The sequence below is a fragment of the Pelodiscus sinensis genome, chromosome 7, assembly GCF_049634645.1.
Source record: "Pelodiscus sinensis isolate JC-2024 chromosome 7, ASM4963464v1, whole genome shotgun sequence".
NCBI lineage: Eukaryota > Metazoa > Chordata > Testudines > Trionychidae > Pelodiscus > Pelodiscus sinensis.
Window position 1 is genome coordinate 6,582,032 of NC_134717.1, and position 12,982 is coordinate 6,595,013.

General features: G+C 42.0%; 1 protein-coding gene across 2 annotated transcripts in view; it reads left to right on the forward strand.

The window, feature by feature from the left end:
• Positions 1 to 12,982, forward strand: part of PTPN4 (protein tyrosine phosphatase non-receptor type 4) — a 216,263-nt gene that overhangs the window by 121,953 nt on the left and 81,328 nt on the right. The window lies entirely within an intron of this gene.

Sequence of the window (12,982 nt, forward strand, 5' to 3'; positions counted from 1 at the left end):
TGCTCCTCCTAGTGCAACCTAATATGCCATTAGCCTTCTTGGCTACAAGGGCACACTGACTCATATCCTGCTTCTCAACCACTGTAATCCCCAGGTCCTTTTGTGCAGAACTGTTACTTAGCCAGTTGGTCACCAGCCTGTAACAATGCTTGGGATTCTTCTGTCCCAAGTGCAGGACTCTACACTTGTCCTGTTGAACCTCATCAGATTTCTTTTGGCCCAATCCTCTAATCTGTCTGGATCACTCTGGACCCTGTCTCTGCCCTCCAGCATATCTACCACTCCCCCTAGCTTAGTAAAACAAAAGGAAAAAATAGGTAGCACTTTAAAGACTAAGATAGTTTATTAGGTGATCAGCTTTCATTGGCCAGACCTACTTCTTCAGATGACCCTAGCTTAGTGTCATCCGCAATCTTGCTGAGGGTGCAATCAATCTCCCCATCCAGGTCATTACTAATTAGATATTAGGAAAGATTTTATAATTTGTAATTAAAAGGATAATTAGGCTTCAAAGGAGGTTAAGAAATTCCTATAATTGGAAGTTTTTAAAAATACATTAGGCAAACACCTGTCAGGGATGATCTCGGTTTAGTTGGTTGTGCCACGGCACAGGAGGGTGATTTCTCAAGGGTCCCTTCTAGCTCCGTGTTCTACATTTCAGAACTGTTTCTCAATCAGTGAGAGAAACAATAACTGAAAATGTTGAAATGACAAAGTATTAAATTACTTTGTCAGTTTTCACCAAAATGTTAGTGATTAAATGTCAAATGTAGTGAATGCCAGTGAAAAGGAGGTAGGATCTGAGGCTAAAATAGGAAAAGAAAAAGTTAAAAAATACTTAATGTCTTCAAGTCACTGGGTCCTGATGAAATATATCATGGCATAGTCATCTGAGCCATTAGCTATTATCTTTGATCCATTATGGAAGACGGGAAAGATTCCAGAGGACAGGGAAAAGGAGAATGTTTTGCCCATCTATAAAAAAGGAAATAACTTGGGGAATTGGAGGCCAATTTGTTTAACTCCAGTACCTGGAAAAATAATGGAGAGGATAAATAACAGTATGGATTTGTCAAGAACAAATCATATAAAAATCATCTAATAACTTTCTTTGATAGGGTGTATGCTTTGTGGATGGGGGAAGTGGTAGATGTGGTATATATTGACTTTAGTAAGGCTTTTGATGCTTGCAAGACCTTCTCACAAGTACATAAGGGAAAGATAAGATAGATGGAACTATTAGAAGGAGGGTGCGTATCTGGTTGGAAAACAGTCATCAGTGGTTCATAGTTAAGCAGGAAGGGCATATCTAATGGGGTCCAATGGAGATCAGTTCTGGGGCTGGTTCTGTTCAGTATCTTCTTTTAATGATTTAGACAATGGTGTAGAGAATACACTTACGAAGTTTGCAGATACCACAAATCTGGAAGAAGTTGCAAGTGCTTTGGAGGATGGGATTAAAATTCAAAATCTGGACAGACTGGAGAAATGATCTGAATTGGATGAAATTCAGTAAGGACAAATGCAGAGTATTCTACTTAGGACGGAATAATCAGTTACATACCTACAAAATGGGAAATGACTGCCTTGAAAGGAGCATTGCAGAAAGGCATCTGAGTTAAATGGGTGTCAACAGTGTAACACTGTTTCAAGAATAAAAACAAATCATTCTGAGATGTATTAGCAGGAGTATTGCAATATGACACAAGAAGCAAGTCTTCCACTCTATTCCATGCTGACTAGGCCTCAGGTGGAGTATTTTGTCCCGTTCTGGATGCCCTGTTTCTGGAAAGATGTAGACAACGTCCAGACTTGAGCAAAAAAAACCAATTAAAGAGCTAAAAAACAAGGCCTATAAGGGAAGATTAAAACAACTGGGGTTGTTTAGTCTGGAGAAGAGAAGACTGAAAAGGTACTAACGTTTTCAAGTATATAAACTTTGGTTACAAGGAAGGAGACAAATATTTCTCCTTCACTTCTGAGGCTAGGAGAAGAAACAAATGGGCTTAAATTGCAACAGGATTGCAGGGTTATGTTGAACATTAGGAAAAACTTCCTAACTATCAAGGTGGTTAAGCACTGGAATAAATTGACTAAGGAGGTGATGGAATCCCCATAATTGGAGATTAAGAGCACATTAGACAAACACTTTTCAGGGATAGTGTAGATCAGTGTTCCTTAAACTTTTTAAGAGATGAACACCAAACAATTTTTTTTTGAGGAACACCAGGGATATTTTTGTTGAGTTAAAAAACAAAAAAGGGTCAGGAGAAAGTTATTGAGGGGGGAAAAAAAAGGTCGCCTGCCCCTTTAAGGGCAGTCATTTTTAAACTCTGTTGTTCTCAGTGGCACACCCCTGATTGCTTCGCGGCACGGAACACAGTTTAAGAAACACTGGTGTAGATGTTATTTCTGCCGTGAGTGCAGAGGACTGGACTAGATGACCTATCAAGATCCTTCCACGTCTATGATTCTGTGTAGAAGATGGTAGGAGAGGGAGGGAATACAACACAATAAAAATAGGCTGTTGTTGGTGTGCTCTATCAAATTTGTCATAACAGAAGTAACTTGGCTTCCACAATTGATATTTATCCTCACATATGCATAGTTCTGCTAGATAGTTTGAAACTTTTTAGAGTACATTTACATTTAATATTTTTACTATCAGAAAGTAAAAGAAATAGGCAAATACTAGTGATTATTGAGCTTAGTGTTCTATATAATATTCTGGTGTCCTAAAAAATAACTTAACAATTAGCATTGCTTATTAGACACTGTAAGCTTGTGGAAGTGACAAAAAATGGATATTCACTTCATCTGTAATGATTTTTCTTAAATATTTATCTAAAATGTTTTGGAAATTTTGTAATAATATAAACAACTAGGATCAGACTGACATTTAAATTAGATTGCACATGCAAGCTGTACATCTTTGTTGGCTACTAAAAGGGAACACTCTTATCTCTTATCTCTTGCAATATTCTTAAAATATCTTCTGACACATCTTCACATTAATTGGCATGTGAAGTTAACAGAACTTCTCTTTAGAATCCTGGCAAGTGTGTTCCCTGAAGTCTTGTCTACGGTAGATAAATGATGAATTACCAGCAACTGGTGTTAACATTGGGTCATTTTGAACTTGTAGTTGAAAATAGCCTAGTTGCTTGTATAGTGCTTAAGAGTAATTGTTTCAGGTATGTATCTGTCAGTTTTACATCTACTTTGCTATTTGTTACTAGATTGGCAAGAAAATGTTTCCTTCCAAAAAATCATGAAATATTCTTTTTAACATAGACTAGTTTCTAAAATTAATCCCCCTACTACTTATATTTTTTGTGTTGTATCACACGGAATTATTCAAGAAAGCTATGTTACAAAATCAAAGTTAAAGCAAATGAATGTAAGCATAGCACTAAATTATGGTATATTATCAGCCGGAAATATTCAAAGGGTTGTGAATGTTTGCCACTGCTATACATTGAAAGGATGGATTGATGGGGAGGGTACTATTCAGGAATTTTTCCACATCTCATGGAATTTGCTTACACATACTTTGAGTGTGACAATTGTACCAGAGACTTTATGAGCACTTTATCCGTTACTTTTTATAGTATGAAAACACACAAATACCTCAAAACCTTGCTAAGTCCTACCCTACTCCTCTACACTATGGTGCTCCTTATCCTTCCATTTCTATCCTTAACACAAATGGCAGCTCCCCAGAGAAATTGGAAGGAAGATGAGGAGGACACACGGTGGGAGGAATTGTGAGAGAGGAGAAGAACCAGGAGAAGACAAAATGGTGGAAGATAAGAGAAGTCAAAATGCCAAGAAGAGCATGATGTCAAGTGTCAAAACCAACTGACAGATCAAAGAGGATGAAGATGGATTATTGGATCATAGATTGATAGGTTCTAAGGCCAGAAGGGACCGTTATGATCACGGCCTGTCTTAGGCCATAGAACTCCCCCAAAATAATTCCTTGAGCATATCTTTGAGGAAAAAAATCTTGATTGCCTGTGGTGATCTGCCAACATTATTGGTAAATTGTTCCAGTGATTATTTACCCTCTCTGTAATTTTTTATTTCCAGTCTGAATTTGTTTAGTTACAACTTCCAGCCAACTTCAGTTTAATAGATCTTCTCTGCTAAATTGAAGAGACCATTACTAAATATTTGTCCCCAATGTAGATACTTACAATTTGTGATCAGTCATCCTTAACCTTCATTTTGCTAAGCTAAATAGATCTTATTCCTTGAATATGTCTCTGAAAGGCATGTTTTGTAATCGCTTTATCATTTTTGTAGCTCTTCTCTGAACTATTTCCAATTTATAACATCCTTTTTGATTTGTAGCTCCAAGAACTTAAAACAGTAATCCCAATAACAGTTGTACCATTGCCTAGCACATCCTTACTCCTATATGAGCTTCCTTTATTTATGCATTCAAATGCAATGCACTGAAAACTCATGTTCAGCTGATTATCCACAATGACCCCCAAACCATTTTCTGAGTTGCTGCTCCCAGATTAGAGTTCTTCATTCTGTAAATATGGCCTATAGTTTTTGTTCACAAATGTATATATTTACATTTAACCTTATTCAAAAACATATTGCTTGCTTTCACTCAGTTTACCAACTGATCCAGATTGCTCTGTCTTCATTATTTACCTCTCCCTCAATGTTTGTGTCATCTACAAACTTTTTTTTCTTCCAAGGCATAGATGTTCAATAGCATAGGGCTGAGAACCAATCATCATGGAACACCACTAGAAACATCTGCATAATGGTGATTCCCCATTTACAATTTGTGTCTGGTTTCAATCCATTTGATGTGTTCCATATTAATTTCATGTCATCGTTTTGTAATCAAAATGTTGCGTGATACCAAATCAGATTTTTTATACAAGTTTTAAATGTATTGCATCAAAATTGTTACCTTTATCAACCAAATTTGTAATATCAACAAAGAAAAGACATCGTTAGTTTGACGGGATCTCTCTTCCGTAAACCTACGTTGATTGGCATTAATTATGTAATACGTAAGAGTCCATTTACCAGGATTAATGTCAGCTTGATGGGACTATACTTGCTTGTTTGCTTATAGAATTTCTATCTAGTAATGGACCAATACTATAGTTTAGGAATATATTTATTCCTAAAATATTTTTTTTTAAACTACTTTTTTGGTCTTAATTGTACTGGCCCTAGATGTCTCCTTGTGTTCCTTTGCTTCCCTTATCAAATTTCTGCAATTCCTAACTTCAGATTTATATTCATAACTATTGATTTTCTTTTTCTTCTGTTCATTGTTACTTTTGTATTTGTATAGCTACTTTCAATTCTCTTCTGAACTGGGTATTTTTTAACCAGTTCAGAAGATAATTGAAAGTAGCTATACAAATACAAAAGTAACAATGAACAGAAGAAAAAGAAAAAGAAAATCAATAGTTATGAATATTTTCCACAATTCTTAGATTGTGGCTGTTGGAGCATCTAGGTAAAGTTTTCTTAAACAATTCCCAATTGTCATTCACGTTTTTCTGATTAAATTATTTTTGCAGCTAATTTGGTTATAATTTTCAGCTTTGTGAATTTTGCCTTTTTAAAACACCAGTTTTATATATTAACTCAATCACCCACTAACTAATAGCTCTATCTGGCATGTTGAGAAAATGAGGGGAGGAATGCCTGTTAACCAAAAATCCTTGGTAACTAAGAGTTATACTTAGCAAAGGAATACCAATTTTCAAAGAATTGGAATACACTAAAATGAATAAAATATAAAATAGTATACAGATACTCACCAATCCAATAGTAGTGCTGTACTGCAGAATGGTTGGTTTCTTGAAGACTTAGGTGTATACAGGTGAAGTTTTCTATACAGTAGATTATTTTATTATACTACATATTACTATGGGCAGCACATTGTGCACAGTGATCACTAAAAATAAAATTAGAACTATACTGAACTAGGGTTGTTAGATATTGTTTTAGTCAATAATCTTGTAACTGCACCAAATCTCATCAGTTACAATTATTCGAAACAGGCTCCTCGTGCAGACTGGCTCCCACTTGTCACCTCATGCTGCTGTCTCTGATACATAGACGGCAGCATGGGGTGGCAGCAGCCTTTGTCCATTGGGGGCCTGAGATACCTGTGGACAGAGGCTGTTCCGCCACCCCATTGATACAGAGGCAGCAGTGTGGGTGGGGAGGAGCGCCTCTCCCTGAGCATTAGTTCCCGCCTGCTCCCCCTCCCTTGCTGTCTCTGTGGGGAGTGTCTTTCTCCTCAGTTGGGAGGTGTCACGACAGGAGGGGGTTTCCTTCTCACTTTTGAGCGGTCCACAACTGATTTTTCTGAGAGTCAGCGGCACCCTACCCAAGTAGGGTTCTCCATCCTTGGTCTATGTGAATTTCCCCAAGAGTATCAAGTAAGTGTAAAATGTTTTAAGGTACCCTTACATTGTCAGAGTAGTGTAAAGGACAGTGTGATCTTATAAATGCTTACAATGTGTTCGTTATTAGAACTGGTCTAATTTTTTGGATTGAAATAATTTCCTATCAAAATATGCTCCATGTATTATTTGCTACTGACCTTTCTGGAGATAGTCAGTAGCCAGTATAAATTGAGTTCGATTTCACCATCCCTCTCTTGTTAGTTGGCGATGATGTAGTACTGAGCATATGGCTGCTTACGTTGTTGACTAATTACTAGAAATAAATGGTCAAACTGAGCAACATTTCTGGTAGGTTATGTCTACACTGGAAAGGTTTGTCGACGATTGTGCTGTCAGCATGCTGCAAACTCCAGCATCTACTGCAAGAAATCCTGGATCCTACACTTCTCTCCCATGTTGTGATCAATGTGCTTAGGGCATCATGCATTGCAGCAGAGCTACTTATGTAATTAATAGCAGAAAAGGAAGATTTGAAAGCGGATGACAATTGGCCTCAACTGCAGTGCCAGGACACTCAAATGAGAGCTGCTTTCTCTTGGTAAAGAAGCATGTTGCCATTGCTTTGTGCATCTTCAGGAACAGTGGCCTGTACAGAAAACTGCATATTGAGATTGTTCTTTCTAGATCAGAAAATTAGAGGGGATTTGAACATGAGAACGGCCATACTGGGTCAGACCAAAGGTCAATCTAGCCCAGTATCCTGTCTACCGACAGTGGCCAACACCAGGTGCCCCAGGGAGGGTGGACCGAAGACCATGATCAAGCGATTTGTCTCCTGCCATCCCTCTCCAGCTTCTGACAAACAGAGGCCAAGGACACCATTTTATCCCCTGGCTAATAGACTTTTATGGACCTAACCTCCATGAAATTATCTAGCTTCTCTTTAAACTCTATTATAGTCCTAGCCTTCGCAGCCTCCTCTGGCAAGGAGTTCCACAGGTTGACTACACGCTGTGTGAAGAAGAACTTTCTTTTATTAGTTTTAAACCTGCTCCCCATTAATTTCATTTGGTGTCCTCTAGTTCTTCTATTTAGGGAACTAATAAATAACTTTTCTTTATCGGCCCTCTCCACACCACTCATGATTTTATAGACCTCTATCATATCCCCCCCCAGTCTCCTCTTTTCTAAACTGAAAAGTCCTAGTCGCTTTAACCTCTCCTCATATGGGACCCGTTCCAAACCCCTAATCATTTTTGTTGCCCTTTTCTGAACCCTTTTCAAGGCCAAAATATCTTTTTTGAGGTGAGGGGACCACATCTGTACACAGTATTCAAGATGTGGGCGTACCATAGTTTTTGGAAATGCCTGTAGTGTTCTTAGGTGATGCGATTTACTCCTTACAGTCCTGGCTCGCAAATCCTTACACAGTGCACCTGGACAGTAATAAGGAATGGTTCAGCAGGCTAAGCTGATGCTGCATGGTTGTTGAATGTGTCTTTGGCAAATTGAAAGAGAGATGGAGGGGTGTCTGTGGCATAGAGGGAGGATTGCTGATTAAAGAATTTTACATGCGTGACCATGGAGGCTGATGTGTGGGCGTGGAGGAACAGTTGCTGTGAAAAGAGTTCTGTGTGTGTTGATAGTGAGGCCTTTGGTTCTGTTCACACTGCATCTTGATAAGACACATTAGCATCTCACTTTGGTCTTCAGCGAGCTTTACCATTGCATTCAGTGGTTTCTGTTCTGACTTGCATCTTCCTGAGTCAGTTCTTCTTTGCTCCCTTTTCTCTCTTGAATGATACAACACATCCTTCAGCTTGTCCTCCGAGGTTTTTCCTTAGTTGACAATCTATCTGCTGGTGAGCATACCTGTCTTCTCAAAGTCTGGTCTGGAAAAGTAACCATTAACAATGGAGTGACTGTACTTTTCATGATAAAGATTGTAATACTTCACTAACATGCACGTCTGGGAACAAAATTTGCTACTTTTCTTGTCACCCCAGATCAAACACAGATCTCTGCAGAACTTCTCATCGTGGTGAGCTTTAAAGGTGGGAGAAATAGGGGAGGAGGAGGGTTGGCCATGGGTCCCCAAGAAAGTATTGTCAATGCTTGTGCAGCAGGTGTTTATGGAAACAATTTGTAATAATCCTACACTTGTCCACAGGCTGCCATTATTCTTACTGAAATACCCTTGCTGAAGATTAACAGGAAAATCCAGGCTCGGCTTCTGGATGTGAGTGGGGGGACGACTCACTCCTTATGCAGCCAAACTCTGGGCCACTTTTGTTCTGGCAGCACAGTATGAGGAATGGTTCGTACCACAGTGGTGGGGAAATGGCAGCCCTGCCGTGGAATCTCTGTGAGAAAATTAATAAGCACCTCAGGCAAAGCTTTGACACCATCTCCCAGCAAGATTGTATTGATATTTCTGTGTACATAGATGTTCTGTTTGGACAGAATGCAGCCCCTCAGTGGCACACAGCATCTTTTGTCAGTGTGTTGTAAAGTGTAAATGAAGGCTTATTTCCCAGGGATTTAGATGTTCTAGTGTTGCTTCGTTGATAGGGAGAGCAACTCTCCCAGGAACCAGTTGTTGGAGAATGCCCACCAATGTGTGGATGTTTCCTGCACAAAACTCAGTCTGACTACTTGAAGTGAATGCCATGCATCTGAGCCAATCCTGGTATAACATGAAGTCTTCTGGTACTGGGGATGAGTACTCAAGTGCTGTTGTGTCATCTGGTGATGAGGAGTAACATGCAATTGGGACTAATGTAATTGATTGAGGAATGATGTCTGAGGGCCCCCAAAGTTCAAGCTGCTCTAATGCAGAGGGAACCTCCTCTGTTGGTGTCTGCAGGACTGGTGGCTTATGCAGGGAGCCTTCTGGAGGTACAGCTGGTCACTAGAATCAGTAGACAACTGGGACTTTTCCAAATGAAGGATTTCCTAGGGATTCCACTGATGCCATTGAAGATAAGGAATTGGCCGCCCACCAGAACTAGTCCAGTTCTCTTGTCTCTACTATGGGGAAGGGATCAATCCTTGTGTCCACTGATATCCATTGTGTGTCAATAACCTGTGAGATGGAGAAGGGGAGGGAGATGCCTCTGAGCTTGACTTGAGCATCTCTATAAATAGCTTGATGGTGACAGTGGGGCAAATACTAAATGGAGCATCTAGTGTCATCCATGTCCTAACCTGACCATGTCATCACTATCAGAGGAACAGTTGATGGTTTCTTGAATTTTCTAGCCTCAAACTCATCCTGGAAAATTCCAAAAGAAGAGGCATCATTATTGAAAACTTAAGGTGTCATGGGCCAGCGGGTGCAGACTTTCTTGTAGTCAGCATCGGTACTTAAAATTCCGTTCACACTGATGCCCTCAATGCTGAGCAAAAAGTCTGAAACAAGCCTCTGTGGATAAACTGTAGTACAGGTGACAGTACTGGCAATGACAGTGTGTGACATCAATCTGGTATTGGCTGAGAATGATGTCACTGTAGTCAGATCCAGAATAAGCACTGAGTAGGGACAGGCAGAGACAACCAATCTGCTGCTTCCTGATACGCAGTTGGAATGGAAATTGACAGTGCCACAGACAAAAGTACTGGAGTTAGTGCGATGGATTCCCCTTGATCCTGCCTCAGTACCACAGAGCATGTCAATGGCCCCATATGTTCCACATACCAGGAGCTCGAGGGTCTTAGTTTGCACTTCTCTTAGAGCGGATGAATCTCTCTGACCTCTTAAACTGCTTCAGCCTGTTTCGTGAGTTGCTTTTCTCAGGCAGCCTGATGAAGAGAAGCAATGTCTCTACTTTGTGGGCAAGTAATCTGAGCTCACTTGAGAAGTACCTGTCTGTACTGGCTCAGGCACACTTTGACGGGACCAGTGCTTTTTTTGTGTGTTTAAAAAAAAAAGAAGTAGTGCTGGTACTCCAGGGGAAGAGTTGCTGAGCTCTCACTTAAGGTGCTAGTTCTGCGTCTGGAGGTGCTGGTAGTGCATACTGGGCAGTACTGTCTCAAAAAAAAAAACACTGGATGGGACTGACAGTCCATAGCAGTCCCCAATGCCACAACTGGTCTCACTGCCTGCTTGAGAAACTGCTACTTCAATTTTAAGTCTTTAGCCACTTGCATCCTCTTTTCACAGGACTTAGAACTTAAAAGCTGGATCCCCACAAGTGCTGGATCCTGTAGAGCTGCCTGCCCCTCTCCCTCTCCTTCCCCCCATGCTGTGCTGCTTCTAATAGAGAGGCAGCGGGGGGAGGTGGGAGGAGCAGGCAGGAGCTGGTACACGCGGGAAGCCCTCTTTCAAGCAGGCTTCCCTGTGCCTTCTGGCTCCCACAAAGCCACCTGCCGCTTCTCTCCCCCATGCTGCTACCTTTTTAAAAGCCAGCTCCCTGAGAGCACTGGCTCCTGCCCGCCCTCTCCTCCTGTGTAAATGTGTAATGCCTAAAAATTCAAGCAGTTACACATTTACACCAAAACACATTACTAACATCCCTACTACAGGTGTGGTTAAATCAACAGTGCTTGTCAAAATTCTCTGGTCTCAGGCGCATGGAGTGCATGTGTGCCCACAGTGAAATGGACATAAGGGCCAATACTTGAAGAAGAACTCAGCAATCCTTACAAGGAAATTCTGGAATGCTTTTAAGTCATCTGGTACCAGTACCACTTCATCAGGCAGTGGAGAAAAGGACCTGTAGAAGTGATGTAAGTTGTTATTGTTACTGGCCCCTTCTTCCTGATCTGGCTTAGGCAATCTGGCTAGAGACGGTGACCTCGTTGAGTGTGGCGTACTGCAGTACCTCCAATAGGGCTGTGGTGCCATAATGAAATATGGCTCACTTGTATACTTTGGGCCAGGCCAGCATCTTTCTTGATGAATTCACAATGTCCAAGCTCTGATGGGAAAGCCAGTATATCCTGCTGTGGTATTGATCACGGACCTCAGAGGAGAGGGTTCTCTGCTGAAGACGAGATGAGGAATAGATCTACTCTGGGGGCAGTTCAGCTGCATATGTTCTTTGTAATGGGATCTGTACTAGTTTGTACATCCTAGAGGTGCATCAAAACCAGAGTATGTCACTGGAGCTGGGATCAGTGTTGAAGTTTGTGTATGCGTCATAAGCTGTTCATGAAACCATGCAAAGACTGGTGGCTTTATTTCTAGACACTTATTATCTGTCCTTATAGGTGAATGATGAGCTGTCTTGAATCTCTGTGCTCCAAGCACCTGCTCCTTGTGCAGAATTCAGTGCCCCTCACTCACTGCATAGTCCCTCCCATAGCTATATAAGCGCAGCACCAGCCCAACCTCCTAACTACCTGTAGCTAGCTTTGGAGCTTTTAGTGTGATCTTTCCTTACATTTGTCTTCACAGCTCTTTGTGACTTTGTACCTTTACAAGTCACAGAAGGTACCTGTATTAGTCTGTAACTAAAAAATGTAAAAAAAGAGCAATGATCCTGTAGCATTTTAGAGACCAGTGTTTCCCAAAGTGTGGTCCTTTGGAAAAAAAAAAATACTGGTCCTCAGAAAAATTTGCATGCACGATTCTTGGGATAGAGCCCGCCACCCACGGTGTGTCTGCTGGGCATGCTTCTGGGCGACGGGGCTAGATCTGGTGGGCGCTAGGACCCAGGGAGAAGGCCAGGCGCACCGACGCAGAATGGGAGCCGGCGTCGCCTGATAAAGCGGCTGGGATTGGGGCCAGGAGGGGGAACGGCCGTGCTGATGCTACCTGCAGGGACCACAGAGGTAGCGCAGGCTTCCTGCGGGCTCGGAGGGCAGTTCTACATCTGCACGCCAGGTCCCAGAAGTTCACGGGCTGCTTCCCACCCCCAACAGCCAGCGTGGTACCTGAAACGCAGGTCCATCGTGTGCTGGGGAGGAGATGGGGATCCAGGACTGCACCAGCTTCGGCTGCTCGGGCAGCACGTGCTGCGGTGGGGAGTGGAGGAGCAAGGCGCACACTGCCCCAGTGGTTGTGGCTTGCACAGTCCAGGACTCCCCCTCCTCCCGTGCAGGCATCAGGCATGCAACAGACCAGCGTTTCAGTTACTGTGCCGCTGTTTGGGGAACAGAGGAGCAGCCCACACACTTCCTGGGCCTTGGCGTGCAATTGCAGGATCCCTAGGTATCAGTCCCTGTCCCCTCCCCTCTCACCCAGACCCCCACAAGCACTCTGCCCCAGCACCCATTGGTACTCTGCACCAGAACCCTGTCCCAGCACCCACAAGCACAGTTGGGGCCACATTATTGAAGTTTGTGGGCTTGTGTTTTTGTATCTCACTTGTGCCCTGACTGACTTTTCTGTGGGTCAGTGACCCCTGACTCAAAACAGGTTACCCACCCGTCTCATAAATAAAGATAATGCTGACAACTTTTGTGTTTGACAATATATTATTTAAAAATGAAGCCTGGCCAACAAGCCCCCAATTGGGGCCAAGTTGTCATCTGGCCACTGCATCCTAACACTCTTGTACTTCCCACTCTGGCTCCAAATCTGAGCCTATCATACATTGGAACCCCCTGTCCTAAGCCTCTCACATCCCCCAAACTCC